Below are 4,910 nucleotides of genomic sequence, written 5' to 3' on the forward strand. Positions count from 1 at the left end.
AACCTCTCCAGCATGTGCTGTCACTTGAGTTTTTGATCTTAGCCATTCTGATGGGTGTAAAATGAAATCTCAGGGTCGTTTTGATTTGCATTTCCCTGATGACTAAGGACATCGAACATTTCTTTGTTTTTCTGCCATTTGATATTCTTCTATAGAGAATTCTCTGTTTACCTCTGTGCCCCATTTTTTAATTGGATTACTTGATTCCTTGCTGTTTAACAGCCTCTGTCAGATATAGGGTTGGAGAAGGTCCTTTCCCAGTCTGTAGTTGTCGCGCGCAGCCTTCGCCGATAAGGATGACGCGGCAACCGAGGAGTGTCCAGCAACAACTTTATTGTTACAGCTCTTTTAGCAGATGGTGAAGGAAGGACCCAGACCCCGGGTTGTGCTCTGCTTAAATAGCCAGTCAAGGCGACGTGTTCGTCTGTGATTGGTGCTCCACACAAAACCTGATTAGCATATGATCCCTAATTGGAGGACCACATAAGCCTACATTAGCATAAGGTGGCACATGCGCAGATCGCAAAGCCTTTGGCGGGAACCGCTCCCGCCAAAGCAATGCTGGCAAGAAGAACCAGGAAGCAGGAGACCGGCGCCACCTTGTAGTGGCGGGAGCGGCTCCCGACATGTAGTCTGTTGTTTTGTTCTGGTGACAGTGGAAGTCACTCGGTCTTAACTGGTCTTGAGACCATGGTTCTCTAGGTTGGTAAGTGATCACACTGGTTCTCCAAGAGGTTAAACCTCTTGCAGAAAGCATTTTTTGAGATGGCCTTAGCCCATACTAAGCTGCCATGGTCCCTTAGGAATGGCCCAAGATGGCCTTATATTCCTCTCAGGTGGTTCCTTTTTCTAGATGGTGGTATTGTTTAATTGGAGCCCCCACTTTGGCGCATATTGTGTCAGGAAAGACTGCTCCAGAGTTCATGAGGTTTTCCCCACTCATCTTTCTTCTTGAGAGCAGATTTGTGGGAACATTCACAGGTTCTGACAAGTTTCATTTCTGAATAAATAAATATTCTTCTCTCTAAGCATTAGAGCGAAGTCCAGAGGAAGCCTAAGTCACTCCCCTGTCACCTCTTCCACTGTCCACGGGAAGGGGTGCATTTTGTTATTGCGTGTGTCTGATTCAGAGACAGGGATGGGAGATGGATTCATTTCTGTTCAATTGGTTTAGTCTTGTAGCCTAGGGAGGGGCTGTAGAGGAAGCAGACACTGGGTTGTGGCTGGAGAAAATCAAGTAGGGTGCAAGAAAGGCAAGATGGAAGGTCAAGGAAGCTATCCAAGAGGGACTCTGCCCCAGAGAGAAAGAAATGGAAGAGGATGAGGGTTCCCTGATGGAAGTGGCAGTCTATGTTATGGTGGGCCCAGGGCATCAGCCTGACTTCATCAAACTACTTCTGTGCCCCTCTGTTGGTCATGTGTGGAGGCAACAGGAGCACACAGCAGTGGCTGGAGCTCCGGCCTTGCAGCAGGAGCCACCCCAGAGAACAGAACCTGGGACGTGATTTGCAGCTGTGCTGGAAGGGACCTCTGAGTTCTAATAAGGCTGCTGCTTCCTTAGGTCTCTGCAGCATGATTTTCCATCTTCTGCCAGCTCCAAACATAGCCTCTTTTAGACCACAGGACCCTTCACCAGGTGACAAGTGGAGTTCAGTGCTGGGTCCAGGAAGACAGGACAAGGGCAAGGTCTTGTATTGTGGATGTTCTAGTGCCCATTAGAAGCACAAGCTGACACATGTCAGCTCTGCGATTTCTTCAGAGTCTGGCTGTGCAACATTTTTGGGGTTGGGCATAGCAACACAAATTCTTTGGTCTTCCATATTCCCACCTGTGCAATGGAAAGACCCGTCCGTACCCTGCTCTTCCGTGCCGTGCCCTTCCCTGCCTTTTGGTGAGATGTGATGACAGTGACTTTGAACACATTTGGTGCCCTGAGGAGCCTGGTACAGACATGGAGAGTGTCATTGTACTCTTTCTTCAGATAAGGTAGGATACCTACTCTCTCTTATCTCCCAAGCATCTCCTCAGCTTACCTGTCCTCTTTTTGGGAGATGTCAGCTCCCTTAGGGACAGCCAGTTGCATGGTTCCAATTGAAGCTGCCACGCCTGTGTATTTATTCTCCAAGGTGGGTGAAGGAAGGGGACAGTGCACTTTTAGCCTGGCCCGTTTTTTCTTTGATACCAGCTTAGACGATTCTTCAGGACACCAGCAGGGGGCAGTGGCACCTCACATCTCAGTGTCTCCCTACACTTTTAGGCTACAGCCCTGGGATGGGCCAGGAAAGCCACTTGATTGAGCAGTGTGTGTGCTGTTCATCAGGCATGTCTAGAATGTCTTAATGACCTGAGCCTAAAGGCCTGGTGTGGCAGGGCCACCCCGACAGTCAGGCCTGGGCACAGGCACTGATTTCCTTCCAGGAGCAGAGGTTGAAGGGGAGCTGAAGAACACTGAATACTAATGAGGCTCCCAGCTGCCCATGTGTCCCACTGAGACCCTGACTAGAGATAGTGACCACAGATGAGGCTAAGTGAACCCGAGGGGAGACACCTGTCTGGGTCCTCTAGAACCTGCCTGGGAGCTCAGGTGGTGACAATAGCAGGGGTGCACTCAGGCAGGCCTTGAGGAACGACCCAGGCCTTGACTGGGCACGCTCCTAACCCTTGGACATACAGGCAGGGCCATCTTCTCCCCTACCGGGGTCTCTTCATGTCTCTCCTATTTCCCAGCTCCAGCCCCTGGCCCAGCTACCCAGCTCCTAGAAGCCCAGTCATGTGATGCTGCTAACTCCTCCTGTGGGCTTCTGGGTGCCCCAGGTGTGGCTGCAGGAGCTGCTGAATTAACATTACTACAGCATCGGTTCCTGGTGACTGTCACCCGGGGACCTTGCAGGACGAAGCTCCAAGAGGACATGCACTGACCATGACAGCTTGGCCCAGGGCTCTGGGGGACTGATAACTGATGAGTGGTTGGGTTTCTCATTTTTCACTTAAAGAAATTTTAAAGGAACTTTCGGGTGGGGTGTGGTCATTTGACCCATAGCTAGACCTGTCCTAAGCTTTGCAAGTCACACCAGCTTCCCGAAGGTGATGGCAGGGTCTTCCCAGAATCCCTCACCCTAGAAGACAAGGACCATACATAATTTTTACTCAGAGACACAAATCACGCCTCAGAATATTCTGGGCTGAGGCTGTAGGCTGTTTTGTTCTCTTTACTCGTAATCTTTCTACTGCCTAAGTGCCACAATTGCTAAAACATTTACTCAGCAACATTTCATCCATACAGTCCTTGGTTGAACCTGCCTGCACATATTTTTTGAGTTCTTACCATGTACGAACACCCTTCTCCCTCTCTTGGATTGCTGTAATATTTTAGGCACCATGAGTAGTCAGGATTTACCATCCTGATGAGAACCAGCTGTGGCTCCAGCTGTGGGGCTAGACAGAGGGGTAGGAGCCAGATGATAGAGGAACAGCAGCAGGAACAGCCTGGCTGGATATTGCAAGGCAGACATGGGGAAGAAGAAGTCAGAAAAGGCAGGAGGTAGCACAGACTGGGGCGAGAGAAAAGGACAGGTCAGATCAGGGAGAGGGAAGGGGTCAGGAGAGGAGGAGGCTCAGTCAAGATGAAGGGGCTCTGGGACTTGGTGGGGGAGGACTGCTGGCAGGAGGACCGGCTGCTGGCAACTCAGTCAGAGAGCCTGGAGGTCAGGCTTGGAACTAGTGGGCTTGAGGCACTTCCCCAGGGATCTCAGATCATAGCTCCAACCACAGCCCAGTTTTCTACTGCTGGTGAGAGCAGCGCCATGTATGACAGGGTCTGAGAGCTTGTGTTCGGCGTTTCTGAACAGGAGAGTAGACCAGTAGTCCAGAAGTACGAGACAGAGCTGGCCCAAGGTGAGCCGCGCACTGGTGTGGAGGGAACACCGGACCTGAGCATTTCCTGCTGCAGTGCGGTGAGCTCCTTCAGGACTGCCAACCTGGCCCTGCTGCCTGTGTACCCTAACTGTGACCCCATCTCTGCCTTTCTCTGGCCCGGGGTCAACATCAGTCTGTTCTCTGCTCCTTTCCTGAGCCTTCTCCCGGGTGATAGGTGCTTGCAGACTGAGTGTCATGTTAACAATTGTGAATGGCTCGACATCTTCCAGGTGGGAACCTTGACTAGTTTAACACAGGGTCATGAGACTGTGGCTGGCCAGGCAGGGCCAGTGAAGGGATGTTGTAGAACATTTTTGAATCCAACCCCCTCACTGTTTGGATGCTTGTGCTTTCTGCTTAGAGGCCAATTTGTCCCTATTCAAGAGTCTGTATTCAATATAGGAAGTCTGTAAGGGTTTAGGTTCTACTTTTCTGTAGGTGGTTCTGAGAGCCTAAAAGCAGGCAGGGCTTCAGATTTCTGATTCTCCTTGGCCCTCTTAGTTGAGATCAGTGTGGTGAGCCTTTCTACCTCTGGTGGGAAGACAATAGCTGGGCCTTGTCATTTCTTTTCCTCTTCCTTCTCCTTTTCTTTCTTCCTCATTCCTCTGCTCTCCTTCCTTTCTCTCTCTTTTTGTCAGTAGTGACTGAACACAGAGCTCTGTATACACTAAGCAAGCAGTCTACCACTGAGTTATTTCGCTAACAGTTTTGTGTGTGTGTGTGTGTGTGTGTGTGTTTGCACGTGTATGCGCGTGCGCGCGCGCGTGTGTGTTTATGGTGAATGCATGTCATGTGTGTGTATGTGTGTGCAAGTGGGCTCACCTGTGCATATGGAAGTCAGAGCTTAACTTTGGAGATCTCCTTTATATCTCTCCATCTTATTTTTTGAGACAGTAGCTCACTGAACCTGGAGCTTGCCAGTTGGCCAGGCTGGCTGGCTAGCTAGCCTGGAGTTCCTCCTGCTTCTGCCCCATCAGCAATAGGGTTACATGTGT

General features: G+C 50.5%; 1 long non-coding RNA gene across 1 annotated transcript in view; it reads right to left on the reverse strand.

Annotated features, from left to right (window-relative positions):
• Nucleotides 1–313: 313 nt before the first annotated feature.
• LOC129672606 (uncharacterized) overlaps nucleotides 314–4,910 on the reverse strand; it is a 44,211-nt gene continuing 39,614 nt past the window's right edge. The window contains exon 2 of the long non-coding RNA XR_008719518.1: nucleotides 314–529. This is a non-coding gene — a long non-coding RNA (uncharacterized LOC129672606). The remainder of the gene's footprint in view (nucleotides 530–4,910) is intronic.

This window comes from Psammomys obesus, unplaced genomic scaffold, assembly GCF_907164565.1.
Source record: "Psammomys obesus unplaced genomic scaffold, mPsaObe1.curated_primary_1811, whole genome shotgun sequence".
Lineage (NCBI taxonomy): Eukaryota > Metazoa > Chordata > Mammalia > Rodentia > Muridae > Psammomys > Psammomys obesus.